The 15,725-nt window shown below is 39.8% G+C and overlaps 1 protein-coding gene across 22 annotated transcripts in view; it reads left to right on the forward strand.

Moving 5' to 3' along the window:
* R3HCC1L (R3H domain and coiled-coil containing 1 like) overlaps positions 1 to 15,725 on the forward strand; it is a 72,373-nt gene that overhangs the window by 14,836 nt on the left and 41,812 nt on the right. Inside the window, exon 3 of one of the 22 annotated variants that reach the window (XM_055560297.1) lies at positions 155 to 239. The exons of the other annotated variants lie outside the window; for them this stretch is intronic. The gene's annotated coding sequence lies outside the window, so the exon portion shown is untranslated. The remainder of the gene's footprint in view (positions 1 to 154; positions 240 to 15,725) is intronic. 22 annotated transcript variants of the gene reach the window in all.

Raw genomic sequence — 15,725 nt, forward strand, 5'->3', positions numbered from 1 at the left:
ACTGAGTTCAAAACAGAGTACTATCAAATAAAATTTAAGAATGAGGAGCCATGGGCACAGGAAAAAGGGGAAGGAAGATCCTCCTTTGATATGTTTTTTTTGGTAGCCTCTTGGCTTCTGTTAGCATCAAAAAGCTGACTTCAGGTGTTCCTAGATGATGTGCACGTCTCGTGTCAGTAGAGAGAGACATGGGATTTCATTGTGCTTGACTGAAAGGACCACGTCTGAGAGTAAACCAAGTGAGTTTTAATCTTGGTTATTTAAAATCTCCTTGTACCTGTCTTATTAGGAGTATTATTTTTTTTTTTTAAGAAGAAACTAATTTGCGAGTGGCTATAAAGACTGACATTGTGTCCTGGAAAATGCTGTACTAACACTGCGCTGTCCCACAGGGGCACTTCTCAAGTCCCCAAACACAGTGCTGACAATCTGTGACAGCCTGTGAATTGTTGGGCAGCATTTTGGGAGGATGGACAGCGGAGTGAGGCAGTTGTGTATAAGTTACAGAGGAGATGGGGAGGGGGAGAAATGAGAGAAGAGCAGAGCAGCTCAGGTTCTGTGGGCAATTTGAACAGTAGCTATTCTCCTTGTGAGCTCTGCTGATACCACTGAAATGAACAGCTGGAATTGGTTTCGGTGGGGTAGGAATGTGTTTCACTTTTCCTTTCAAGGAGTTATGGTTTCATTTTGTCTTAAAAACTGTAAGGTTAGATGTTCTATTGATAAAAGTAGGAGTTGGATAGATTGAAAAGTTTTGAAGAGACTAGAAATATCACTTCATACTAGGAAATGAAACTATAAAAATCAAAGGAATGGGGATGGGTCTTACCTTTTCCAGAGACTGTTGCAATGGTAATAAGGCCAGTTACCATATCTAGATCCAAAATGATTGGGCTGTTATCTCAGACAAATGTATATCCTGGTATTTGTTAGTTTATTAGCTACCTCTGGTGGCTCAGTGGTAAAGAATCCACCTGCAGTGCATGAGACGCTGGTTCGATCCCTGGATTGGGAAGATCCCCTGGAGAAGGAAATGGCAACCCATTCCTGTTTTCTTGCCTGGGGAATCTCATGGACAGAGGAGGCTGGTAAGCTACAGCCCATGAGGTTGCAGAAGAGTTGGACATGCCTTAGCGACTAAACAACATACTGAGGTATCACCAGCTATTTGTTTCAGAAACACTTGGCCAACTATAGGAATCTTCACCAGGTAGCAAGGCACAAGTTTCTGGATATTTGGACTGTGGAGTGGAATTTGACGTGGGGCAAACTTTGGTTCAGTTCTTTCTCTGATCGTGAGAATGGTTATACAAAGTAAGTGTATTTGATCGCTCCCCTAGGTGTAATGTCTGTTTATGAGTGTGGGGTTAGACTTGGGGCACTGTTATGGAGCCCATTCCTCCTGTTGATCCTGTTTCTGGGTTTTGGTTAAATGTTACTGCTTGCTCATTGATAGCATTGGGTTAAGCGAGTGTAGTGTTGAGCCATGTCAGCATTACGATTGTGTGCTATTGTAACACCGTTACCTGATGGTACATAATAATAATAATAATAAAAAGCCAGGGTAAATGAAAGAACAGATGGTGCAAGGGAAAGTTTGGAGACCTAGACACAACAGTAATAGTATCACGTCTCAGCAATTGCCTGTAGGGTCTAGACTTGACTCTCCATTGCTTATGGTATTGAATGACTGAACCTAGTGTTGAGGGCTCTCCAGGCTGAAAACAGAATATTCTTTCTGGCAGAATATTCCACACTTTGCTATATTGACCCTTTGGCTCTAGTAGTTTCTATAGCTGTCTGCAGAATAAGGTTTTTTGCATTACTGCCTCTTCAGATTGTTCAGACCATTCCTTCTACTTGGAATATCTCCCTTCAGTCCCTGATCTACATACTAGCTTCCCGTTCCCCTTTGATGCTATCTTCTTCAACTGTTCCAGGCCCTAAGTGATAGCTCTCTTTTCTGAATTTTTATCATTTACAACTTTTTATTTGTCAATTTTATATTACCTTAAAACACCTTTTAAAAAAATTTCTTACCTTCCCAATTAGGTAGAGACAACTTAAAGAGGAGGCTATGTTATTCATGTGCTTCAAACTGTGTCCTTACCCGTGGTCCACCTTTATAGTTTCCACTGTCCCAGCGTAAATCTCAGTACAATATGTGCACTTAAAAAATGTTTGGCTACAAGAAAATGCCATTACCTATTGTTAGCTATTACTAAGCTTTAACATTTGTCTTGCTTTTTGTATCATAAAAATATTAGATTAAAATACAGTTTAGTACCCAAACCATGTTTGTTCAGTAGATTATTCTGCTTTGAAAGCCTTTTGTAACACTCTGGACAGGTTTCCTGATCCTTAAAGGAGCAGTTCTCTGAAGATGTTTATGTATTGTAAGGTAATTGTTTGCTGTTCTTGAAACTTAATTAGTAAACTTTCAGTCTGCATATAAGAGAGTCTTTTATTTATTAATTATCTGATGTTTTTTCTTTGCCTGCTTTAAAGTGAAGCTTGCTTCTTTTGGTGTCTCAGTTTCTGATCAGCCACATTTGGTCTTCACACTTGCTAGTACAGCTACAAGGAGGAAGGAGATAAGAGTTGTAACTATATCTCTAACATACCTTTACAATTATTCTCTTTGGTTATTATTGCACTTTGGCATTTTTGCTTTTTTAAAAGTATACTATGCTTTGTTTACCCCATTTTTTTTTAGAACGCATGTATTCTAGTCTACTGTAGTAGTTAAGTGTAGGGACTTCGGAATCCTAACTAACACTTGGAAGCTGTCTGATCTTAAGAAACTTCGTTTTAGATTTCTCATCTGTAAAATTGAGATAATAGCGACTACCTCTTGGTATGTACTTGGGGTCAAATGAGACAATATGAATAAGACACAGATTAATCCTATTAGCCTCTGCTTTCAAAACTTACTCAGTGGTTTATTAGCTTTAGTTTGTGAATCTTGGGTTTCTGTGGTGGCTCAGATGGTAAAGAATCTGCCTGCAATGCAAGAGACCTGGGTTTGATCCCTGAGTCAGGAGGATCTCCTGGAGAAGGGAATGGCAACCCACTCTAGTATTCTTGCCTGGAGGACTCCATGGATAGAGGAGCCTGGAGGGCTACAGTCCATGGGGTCACAAAGAGTCAGACACGACTGAGTGACTTTCAAAAGGGAAAAACGATCAAGCTTAATGCATGTCAGATTTAAGGCACAGCCCTGAAAGCCTTATTCGTTCTAACTCTTTTATTCTCAATAGGATATCAGTGCAACCCAGGATAGACCCAGGAAAGGAACTAATTTCAAAGAAGTGTAGAAACACAGACCAACCTCCAGATGTGTAATGAGGGAAAGAAATTTTAGGAAGGTGTTTTCTTCTCTCCTCTCTACCACCAGATAGATACACAGAGTAGGAAGCAGACTGCTCGCTCTACCTTTATGTTACATATTGCTATTGTTCAGTTATATTAAAGCTTTGATCTGCGGTGGTCAGTTGTAGGTGCAAATATTAGACTCGGAACAGCTAAGTTGGTGAACGATGGGGTTACCACATCAGTGGAGTGTGAAAGAGACTAAGCTGTGGACTGTTTCCCAGCCTCTAAAGCGTGAAATCAGTTGGTGCCGATGCATGGCGGCTGTAGCCAGTGGAGTATAAAATAAGTTGGGAGCGTGAATTGTGTTATGAGAAAAACCTTTTCATGCCATAGTTTGTTTACATATTTTGGGGCCCTCAAGACCCCTGCTGGAATCATCTCTCCTGTATCTTTCATTGTCTGGATACTCAGATTTTTTTATGAAATATTTCTTCCAGTTCTGCAGCCTATAATCTTTGTTCAGCTGCATGCACAGAAGCAAAGGCTATAAATGTCTGGAGCAAACTAATATTAAAATACTGACTGTTATATTCTGTTTAAGATTACATCTGAAAATGCCATTTGCAGTAGGTATTTATTGTACAAGTTTCTTCTCTCTTTAGATTCAGATTTGAAAGTGCACTCTACATTCTGCCTTGAAGGTTCCTCTAGTCTAGGAACTGTGCCATCAGTTTCACTGTTGGTTGTTCCCATGTGCCTCTGGAGAAAGGTGGAGAAGGATAATGTTTTCAAATGGTCGTGGGAGTAGATAGGAAGAAGTATAGAGATTATTCTTATGGGGAATAGAAGAGAGGGAGTTCCTCTCCTGACACCTGGTTAGGTTCTTCAACCATATGGCTTTGAGGGTGAGGCAAGGTGAATGAGGAAGTTTCAGAGATAGTAGTAGATTATTATTGTCAGCACTTTTAAGTCTGGAAGGTTATTGGAAATAGTCATGCCATGAAAGCATTAATCTTTCATTCTTACCCTAGTTGATTTTCTTGTTTTATTGCAGCAGTCTTTGAACTCTCTTTTGGTTGCTTTGCATTTATACAGATTCTAAGCAAACTGCTAATATTTATGAAATTAATAGATGATTTGGAGAGACCATCTTGCTGAGTATCATCAGGCAGTCTAGTGTACCGGTTAAATGCAGGGGCTTTGAAACCCTAACCAGCACTTAACAGCTGTGTGACCTTGAGCTGCTTCTGATTTCTCATCGGTAAAGCTGAGGTCATAATACCTATCTCCTAGTACTGTGGCTGGAATCAAATGAGAAGATACGATACATAAAATATTGAGCACAGTCCCTGTCACATCATGAGCACTCATCAAATGGTTAGCTGTTTATTTTTTTCTTTCTCTTCCTCTACTGCTCTGCCACTACTTCAGTTTTGCTTGTGGGGCCTAAACCTTAATGGAACAGAAAACATAATTAGACATGGTTCATTGCAGCAGATTTTGAAAAATATGTCATTGTTCCCTGGCTTAATCTATTTCTTAATAGATCTTTCTTAACCAAATAGAAACACCATAAAAAGACTTTTTAGCGAAAGGAAAGGATCTTTGTGTTGACTTGAGATTGCCTTGTAAAAAAATTGACTATTCTAAAATGTATTTGCTTAATGCAAATAAAACAGCTTTTCTATGAACTTAAGGAGTATATAGAAATAAAGAGTTTAAAGCACTGTCATTCCTTATTATTCACCTAGTACTGATAATTTTTTCTTAGGAGGTACCTTATTTTTAATTCCTAGGAGAAATGTTTTGTCTGGTCCTAAGAATAGTTGTAGCAGAATTCTCATCTAATGTATGAGGACATTTTTGTGGGAATGGGATGGAAAAGTCATCCTGATCATTTACACTAATGGAGATATGCCTTAGGGTGGATAATATATTTGGTTTTGATGTGTATTATGTGGTTATTTTTGCAGCACAATTAACTTCCTGATTAAACTTTACTCAGCTAATATATCCTGCATATATATACTGGGTAGAAAATTGGTTAAAGGCAAGTATGATGGTTAGCTTAACTAACTATTTAGTTTAGTTGATGGGAGATCTGGGGTTCTTGTCTCAGTTACCACTCAAATAGCTCCAAGTCTTAAGTAAATTCCTCAGTTTGCTCATTTTAAAAATGAGTTTATACGACATGATTTTCCAAGGTCTTTTTCAGCTATCTGTAAGGCTGTAAGGTTTGTATGGAGGTAACTTGACAATCAGGAAATGCAACAGTGACCCATTTTGACCACCAGAGGGTGGAGTCCAATCAGTTAGCTAGTGCTCAGTATTTGACCAGAATGTGGTGTCCTTGGAAATGAAGAGGACGCATTGCTCCTCTGTCCATTTAATTTAAGTTATGGAGCCTCTGACTTTTCTGATTCTACTTGCATTAGACATCTTTCTGCTTTTTTCTTTTCAAACTTCTAGATAAAGAAGGGAGAAGAGAAGGATAGAGGTTTCTTATTGTCAGAGATTCATCAAATTTTGTTCTCTAAGATAGCAAATGACTCTCAGGTGGCGCATTGGCAACTTTGATGGGGAGCACAATAGTATTAGTGGCTCAATTTAAATTCTTGTGGCTTCCTTCCTCCCCAAACACATAGGCACACACACAAATGGCAGTCAATCCTCGTTTCTCTCATTCCTTCTGAAGTCCCAAGGATGAAAGTGGGATGTCTGAGAAATGGAATAAGCACAATACTTTTAATTGAAGTCTAGGTTTCAGCCTTGCTTTACTGCTTAATATCTATCTAACCAGGTACATTACAACCTCAGATCCTCAGTTTCTGTATTTGAAAAATTAGGATATTGAATTCTGACCTATACAGTCTCTTTCAATAATGTAATTCTAAAATTATGTAAAAATTATTCAATGTTTATGTGAAGGGCAGTGCTATTCTTGATAAGACATTAATTTTTATAAAAATAGCACAGAATTTTTCCTATTTTTTGCTTGAAATAGAATTATAGGTGTTGTTAAGGCATAAATATTAAAAATTTAAAGTAAACTACCATTATGGCAAGAAGAATGACAGTTGCCTTTCCATTGAGACATTTTTCTAACCCCCGAAACAAATACAAATTCTCTGAGCATTGGCTCACAGCAGCAGCGAGTCAGTCAAAAGAGGTGGGACCAGGAGCCAGGCCAAGCTGATTTGGGGTATAGTTGATAGTAAAGCATTTAGAGAAGTCATCTGGGAACACGTGAGCTTAGAATAGAGGGCACGTGGGATCTAGGAATCTGGATTATAAAGCTGGATTCAGAGTCCATTTCTTTAATCACACAAGTGGAAATAACTTTGATAGAGTCCAGTTGTATGAGTCTGAGAGCACAAGATAACATGGAAATAACAAAGGGGGCATGTAGTCCAAATAAACAAGCAGAAATGAGTGTCTAGAAGGTGACAGACAAGTGGATGCAGAAGTGTGCTTGTGAAAACAGTCAAGGATTAGTACTTATGATTTGATATGTATACAAGAGAGTAGAAGCCAGCCAGGAAAACCAGATAGAAACAGCATTTTAGGATTATGTGCAAATACAAAATTTCAGTCCATCCTGGTTTTAATCACTCTCCTTGATGTTGGTAGTCATGTCTCCCTGGCATATCCAAGGTGCTGACAGTTGAGTCTAGTGAGGATATCACTGATACACTCTATATAGTTTATATGATTCTAATAACTTCACATTCCACTGGATACACATATCCACAGATCTGCTCACTATAACTGCAGAGTTCATTTCACAGAACTGGCTAGTAAAAAATTTGGCAGGCAAGCTAGCTTTTCAAGTGCTCCTAGGAACAGAGCCCAGCTGTTCCCTTTGGACTTTGCACTGTTGGAATTCATTGAGTTAGCAGCTAGAAAGAATGGACTGTAACATTTTCAGCCTGGTTCCTGACAGCAAAGCAAAGGCGTTAGAATTTCTGTTCTAGAGGTTTACACTGCAAGTAACTTAACCTGATTGTGTGTCTTAATATTACTGGGCTTCTGACCGCTGAAATATGGCTTGGATCGATGGTGGTTTGGAGAAAGTGGAAGGAGGGCTATCCATCATTCACAGGCTCCATAGAAGCTGCCTGATAATGCTGCTTTCACCAAGCAGCCATCTGTCCATCCATCCATCAGTAGGATGAAATGAGATTTAGCGGAACAGGCAGCTGTAACTCTGAGACACTTTCTAACCAACGATTGCAGCCCTGGCCTTAGTCTGACCACAAAGCACAGCAGTGGGGTTTGGCGGGATGTGGCGGCAAGCACAGCAGTCTCATTCCCGTCAGTGCCAGCCTCGAGTGGATTCAATATGAGGCTGAAGCCCAGCTGAATCTCTTGTACATAATTCCGCTAAACTTTGGGTGATGAGCAAGCAGTAATTCTCTTTCGGTCCAGTACTGTTTTACACGTTGAGCAGACTCTTTTGATGGAGAATTTTTTGTTTGACTTGGAGAAGAAATAGAATTAAGAGCTGATTTAATTACTCTAGAATCCGACCACACAGTTTAGTCTTTAACCCATATTGTATGTTGGCAGAAGGCTTTGTAAATGCCAATGAATCAGGAGGACCACCTTTTTCTCAGTTGTAAACACTGTGGGCGGAGGAGGCAATGGCACCCCACTCCAGTACTCTTGCCTGGAAAATCCCATGGACGGAGGAGCCTGGTGGGCTGCAGTCCATGGGGTCGCTAAGAGTCAGACACAACTGAGCGACTTCACTTTCACTTTTCACTTTCATGCATTGGAGAAGGAAATGGCACCCCACTCCAGTGTTCTTGCCTGGAGAATCCCAGGGACGGGGGAGCCTGGTGGGCTGCTGTCTGTGGGGTCACACAGAGTCGGGCATGACTGAAGTGACTTGGCAGCAAACACTGTGGGAACTTCTGCTGGCAAGTCCCCATTTGTCATGGCAGTGAGGGATGAGGCTAAATTAAATTCAAGGATAATTCAGTGATTTTATTTTATCTAGATTCTTTTTTCTCTAAAATTGGCATTTTTTTACCTAGGTTGTTATAGAGCAGAAATTGCTTATTTCTCTCTACTCTGTATTAGTGGTGCCAACATGGAAGGAAAGTAAATGTGGGCAGGAAGATGGGTCAAAGATAAGCGAGAAGGGGACCACCCCTGAAGTGGATAATGAGGCTCTGAGTATTGAATGTTGCCTGTTGCCTTCCTGGTTCTGCTGCTTTTCCAGGGCACTGAGCCTTCTGAGAGCCTCTTGCTCAGTATGGCTCTGTGCTCACTTTGCCTGTCCTGGTGCTTCCCTAGCTGTGGCCAGGTTTCTTGACTGTTTTCTTGCAGTGGTCACTTCAAACCTCTGCTCCTGCTCTTTGTTCTGAAGCCTTAGCTCTTCATTTTAGATTGGGGGAAGGGTCGAGGGAGCCTAATGTACCGGAGATACCTCGGAAATGAGGGCCTTGGATGAATTCCTGGGCCTATTGATCCACTGGCAGTTTATGCATCCTGACATTCATAATCTCAGTAGGTTGCTGATGTTCCTGATTAATGGGCCCAGGGGCTGTCCATCCGTCACTTCACATTAATTACTGAAGAGGTGTTTTTCCAGTGATTTACCTGACAGCGGGCTGTGATAAATACCCCTAAGCAGAGTGGGCAGTGATTTATCACAGGGCCACACCCTCCCCCCACTTAGCCTTCCCCCTAACCACAGGCCAGCACTGGGACCTGACCAGAGAGTGCCCCCTCCCCATAAGCTATCTATCTCCATAATTGCTTGAGGATGCATATTTACTGGGGCATGGGATCTGGCAGATAGCATTCTAGAATTTGTGCCAAAGATGATGAAAAATAAATCTTCCTAGTAGGAAGAGTAACTAGTATGTTTTTCCATGGGGCAGAGAAGTATATATAAGGTGCCTTTCTGTTACTTTTTAAGAAATCTGATGGAAATACTGCCTACCTACTGTGCATGTCCTGAACACTGTGGTAATCGCTCTGCAAGCTTTAAAGAGTAGAGAAAGCAGTTTTCTTTTCAATATTTGTAGTCTGTCCAGGGAGAATCTGAAGACATATGAGAAATTAGAGAACATTTCATGGCACTAATATAATCTTGAGAGGATTGGGATAGAACTCTAGGGTTCCATTTCTGTGAGAATCACGCTCACCAGCCCAAAACCAAGGGATGGACTCAGAGACACAAAGCGCAAGGAAAGCGAGGCTTTTAACGACAGTCTTGCAAGATCTGGTGTCCTGTGGGCAGGCAAACCCAGGGCCGTTACAAGCAGTTTGTTCCCTGACATGCAGGTCCCTTCTCCCTGTTCCTGATTGCCCCAGTATTGTGAGATGTACAATCTTTCTGGATGTCACCTAAATTTCGTTATTTCCTTATTAGGCTATCCTTCTTTCTCCCTTCCCAATTTACATCCTCATTTTTCAACAAAGACTTTCTTGTTAGTTTATCCGTTCCCCCAACATCCCGTTTGCTTAGGGACCCTCCAGGTTGATGAACTATGTCACGTCCACAAGTCCTTAGGCGTGGTTAGAGCTGGGGCACAGGTAATGGGTGGAGTCCTGTCTCTTTAGGATCCAGTCTGACCTCCCTCCCCCAACCCCAACTTTATCTGAAGAGTTCAGGCCTCAACCTTGTCGTGTTTGCAAGTTCAACTGCTAGTAATTTTTCCACTCAGAGCTACTTAGTTTGCCTTGAAAATGGACCGCTTCAAGTTTCTATTTCTTACAATTTCCAATTTTTTAGTCTTTGAAAGTAAAATTTAGTTCAATATTTCAGCGTTTTCCATGGGTCAGACATTGTGTTTAACTCTGGAAATATGAAGATGAATGTGGTATAGCAGCAGATCTCAGGGAGCAAAGTTTGATACCTTCAAGTTTGATGTTTAGCCTGTTGTGTATAAACAAAATCTGCAAACTGGCTTTCTTTTGTTTCTTTTGAAACAAAAAATAGCATACAATTGATCTTCTCAAGGAGAAGGCAATGGCACCCCATTCCAGTACTCTTGCTTGGAAAATCCCATGGGCAGAGGAGCCTGGTAGGCTGCAGTCCATGGGGTCACGAAGAGTCAAGACACAACTGAGCAACTTCACTTTCACTTTTCACTCTCATGCATTGGAGAAGGAAATGGCACCCCACTCCAGTGTTCTTGCCTGGAGAATCCCAGGGACGGCAGAGCCTGGTGGGCTGCCGGCTATGGGGTCGCACAGAGTTGGACACGACTGAAGTGACTTAGCAGATCTTCTCAAAGAGCTAGTCCTTGTAGAGAGAAACTTACTATATATTTAATCACATACTTTCCTTGTATTCCCCAGATGTTTTTACTCAGCATTTAGTGTGGTGGATATTTTAGAACTTCTGTTAGAGAGTTCAAGTCTTTTAAGACTCCAGAGTTACCTAAGATAGTAACCACTATCCCTGATAGCTGTGGTAAGTTTTATACAGAACAGAGTGGTGGGTGCCAACAGGGTTTTCCTGGTATTAGGAGGGGTGAAGTCTGATTTCCAGAAAAGGGGAAGTTAGTGGTAAACAGCCCACGCTATGATTTGAGATTTCAGGGGTTAGGTGGGCAGATATGTATGGAGTCATATTGGTAATTTTACTTCTTGAAGTGATGAAGTTAACAATAAACATGGCATGTTAGCACAATATTAAAGTTAGGCATCTATGATTCAGAAAATTCAGAGTTGTTTTGTTGAGGATATACAATGGGAGACAGTTGTAAGCAGTCAAAACTTGGTTTCAGTTACGGCTCCTCTACTTAGCAGCTAGCTGTGTGACCTAGAGATTTAGTTACCTTATCTGTGAAATGGTAATAATAACTATATATACCTCACGGTGTTGTTAAATGAGGTAGTTAGTATATGAGCACTTAGCACAGTGCTTTCCACTCATTGACTTCTTTAGTGCAGGACAGATGCTGCTCAGTGGTTTTAAAAATCCAACATATTAGAAGGTTTTTATAATCTCAGAAATATTCATAGTCTTAGTGCTTTTCAGTATTTCTTGTGATTGGAATGTATGTGTGTGTGTATATATATATATGTATATATCTGTAAAAATAGATAATACTTAAAAACATAGAGCATCATTTCTTAAATGGTGGAAGGACATTGTGGTTTTTAAGAATGAACCAAGTACAGGGGACAGGTCTTTAATCTGGCTGTAGTTTGATTTTGGTCTCACCATGAGTTTGCACATAAGGCCTCTTTCTGTAAATATATTTATATCATGTGTCATATATACAAGTTAAGAAGAGTCTATGTTAGTAGGAAAATAGCGAATAAATTGAATTAAAAAGCACATTGGTAAAGAATTCTTAATTTTGACCAAGAATACACATGCTTTTCATCTATTCACAGTCTCAAGTTAAGCAGAAATGTCTGAATTGATAGTACTTCATGTTAGGAAAATTGGTTTTTAATTCTGATTTCTTACCAGACATTTACTGAATGCCATCCATATGCCAGTTATGGTGTTGTGCTTTGAGGATTTAAAAATGGTAAGGTGTTTCTTACTTTCAAGGAACTCAAGGTATAATTGGAGTCAGACAAACTAATAGTTTGATATGGCAGCAGGGGTTGAAAATACCTAACTTTTCTCAAAAAATATTCGTTGAAATGTACAACATGCAGCAGGCGTTCAGAAATCCTTTAGGGCTCGGTCTCAGAAGGAACAGTCTGAAACCATCCTTGGCAAGTAGGTCTTCAAATGGCAATGGACTGTCTTGGGTTTGGATTCACTACAGGACCGGCATAGGGTCATCCTAGACACGGTTAGACCAGTTAGACCTCTGAAAGCTTCCTGGTCAGTTTTGCTGACCCACTGGTGTTCTTCTGGCTTTTCAGTTCCAGGGCCCCATTATATCTTTTGGAGCAGCTTTTGAAAAGAAAGGAGAATGGTTAAGGCCTCTAATTTCTATGACATCAACTAATGAATGTAGTTATTCCTAATATTTTTCTTCCCCAGAGGATTATAAGATATTAAATTGGAGGGCATTTAACACTGGTATATTCATTTTGCCATAAGGCAGTTAAGAGCACAAACACTGAAACTATATTATCTAGATTAGAATCTGGCACTTTCTAGGTCCTTGGCCTTCGACATATTGTTTAACATCCTGAGCCTCATTTTCTCATCTGTAGAATTTGGTAATGATTTCACATTGTAGGGTTGTTGGGAAGCTTTTAATGAGGGTGTCACTGTTTTGAACATGATCAAGTAAGCTACATAAGATCTGATAAGTGGCCAAAATAGGTATCATAAAGTTCATATATTAAAGTTCATAAATTTTGCTCAAATAAGAAGCATCTCAGACCCTTACTTACAAGCCTTTGTATTCTTATTCCGTATATAATTTGAGCATGCTGAAATTTACAGTATCCATTAGACTCAAAGAAATAAAAATGCTTAGAGTGGCAAGAAGTGACAGGTGGGGAAGAGATAGGAACAATAAAAATCCTGTAAAAAATTACTTTTTTTGGAACAATAAAAATCCAATAAAGAATCCACATTCTTTCACAGTGAAAAGATGGATCACTCAACAAGTGGCCAGTTTAGCAGTTTGAATAGAGCTGTTTGACTCCTCGTTTGCTTCCAGTTAATGAATCTGTTTACCTTCTGAGTAAGGGCCTCTAAATGAGTGTCTGCTGCTGCTGCTAAGTCGCTTCAGTCGTGCCCGACTCTGTGCGACCCCATAGATGGCAACCCACCAGGCTCCCCTGTCCCTGGGATTCTCCAGGCAAGAACACTGGAGTGGGGTGCCATTTCCTTCTCCAATGCATGAAAGTGAAAAGTGAGAGTGAAGTCGTTCAGTCATGTCTGACTCTTAGCGACCCCATGGACTGCAGCCCACCAGGCTCCTCCGTCCATGGGATTTTCCAGGCAAGAGTACTGGAGTGGGTTGCCACTACCTTCTCTGAAATGAGTGTCTACTTGGTTTAAAACCTTTTTTTTCTCTTCAGTTCAGGTATGTTAAAAGAGCAGACCTTGATTCACTAATGTCACAAATTATCTTTATTCTCTTAATTTAAATCACAGCATACATTTTGTAAACCTAATTTGAATAGAAGTAAGAATAAACCTCCAAGTGAATGTAGAAATTATTTTGTTTTCAAGTGTGAAATATGTCCCTGTTTTAACTAGTGCAAGTGCGTTTATGGAAGGATGCATTAAGAAAATTAGAGCAGAATCACTTGTGGTTCATTAGCAGACTTCATAGTTTTTAAAGTATGAAACCATTTCTTTGCTGTCCAAGTATAATTTTTCATGTTATTATATTATGAGCAAGTGCCTCTTTGTTGTGTGTGGATCAAGGTTTTTTTGGGTTTTTTTAAATGAAGCTTGTTCACAGAGGGAGAACATTTCTTGGTTTCTTGTTTGCAAAAATGTGCTTGACACTGGAAGTGAAGGAACTTGAAAGTGAGGAAAGATTAGGTATATCCCTTATTTTATTATTTTACTAAAGACTTCTGGCCAGGTTGATATAATCTTCTAATTTTTTACTCATGTTTTACTTTTTCTTTTGCTCCACAAACAGAATTCCAAATCAGTTGAAACAGAGTATGTTTTCTATCCCTGCTGTGAAAATTTCTGACATTGAATATGCTGTTTTGGAATGGTTTTTCAGTCATTCAAGTGATATTTAGAGTGCTTATCTCTGTAAGGTGAGAACACAGATTTAAAAAAAAAAACTTTTTTTAGGTTTATTGCATAATGCTTTTGTGTTAAGGGAAAAAATTACTTTTTTGGTTAACTTTACACTTCATGGGGCTTCCCTAATGGTGCAGTGATAAGGAATCCACCTGCCAATGCAGGAGATACAGGTTTGATGCCTGGGTCAAGATCCCCTGGAGTAGGAAATGGCAACCCGCTCCAGTTTTCTTGCCTGGGAAACCCCCATGGACAGAAAGGCCTGGCAGGCTACATACAGTCCATGGGGGCACAGAAGAGTTGGACATGACTTAGCGACTAAAACAGCTACAGATGCAGCACTTCATTACAAGTTTGTAAATGACTATTTACTGCTACATTCACAAGATTATGAAATGACTCCAAAAATGTATGTATGTATATACTGGCCATTGCTAAAGAAGTGGAATTCATTTGTTTGTGTCCCTTAGATTAAATTGAAGTGACTGAAGAACTGGCATAGGCTTTAATGAATCCTAAACCTTTCTAAGGCAAAAATAACTAAAAAAAGCTGTTGATTATGTACATTTAATTTATATATGAAATAGTGAGGCTCAAGATACCTTATCTGTCCTGAGGTAAATATTTGAGCAATTCAGAATATCATGTTCTACTTAATACTCCCCATATGTTTTTAATAGTGTAACAAAGCAGGTATTGATAGAATTTCTAATCTTATGATTGCTAACTTTTTTGTTAGAGGATTTAAAAACTGTTATAAATATGCCTTTATTACAGTAAACTCCCTATTCCCTATTTGTATCATTTGTTTCTCCTTTCCTACTGAATCCTTCTTCCTCACTCATTCCAGTTAGGTGTTTCTCTCTCCACCTATGCCAGTGTCACCGCCAACCTCTGTCCTGCCAAATCCAGTGGGAAATTCTCAGTTCTTACTACTTGACTTTTCAACATTTAATGCAAATGATTACTCTTGCCTTTTAGAGAATTGCACGCTTCCGTTTTTTCCCTCCCAGTCCTAAGCTTGGCCGCATCTCTCCCTCCTGACCTCTAAAGTTGTAGGCCCCCCATGGTTCAATTCCCCTGGCCTACTACCTCTGTCACTCCCTGGGCAGTCTTACTCCTGTTCTTGGCTTGAATCTTGATGGTGATGATTTCGAAATTTTTATCTTCAATTCTTATGCCTCCTCTGAGTTTCAGACTTATATTTCCAGTTGCTTCCTTAATAGCTATACAGTGTCCAGCAGGCATTCACATTTAAAGTACCCAAATCACAGCTCTTGATTCCTCTTTCTTATTCCCTTCCGATCTTAGTAAATTTAACTGTCATCATCCAGGTTGATCAGACCAAAACTCTCAAGTAGCTCCTCTCTTCCCATCACATCCCATACAACCATATCATCAAGTTTTTGTTGGCTTTGCCTTGAGACTATATCATTAATAACCTTTTCTTGTGACCTTCTCTGTTAGTAACCTATGCTGCATGTCTATTTTTAGACGTAGAGATTTTCTTCCTCAATTCCTGTTTCTTATTGTAAGTTCCTCACATTTTTGCTAGAATAATCTTTAGCAAAGGTAAGTCAGATCATGTCATTCTCTTGCTGAAACCTTCCTGTGATTTCCCAACACATTCAAAATAAGATCTAAACACCTTGTCTTGCCCTGCAGGTCTCTCTGTTCCGGCCCTTCGCTGTCTTACTGACCTCTGTGCCTCCTTTCACTCTGCTGTTACCACACTTGTTTCCTGTTAGTCCTGTTT

Source organism: Bubalus kerabau, chromosome 22 (assembly GCF_029407905.1).
Source record: "Bubalus kerabau isolate K-KA32 ecotype Philippines breed swamp buffalo chromosome 22, PCC_UOA_SB_1v2, whole genome shotgun sequence".
NCBI classification, from domain to species: Eukaryota; Metazoa; Chordata; class Mammalia; order Artiodactyla; family Bovidae; genus Bubalus; species Bubalus kerabau.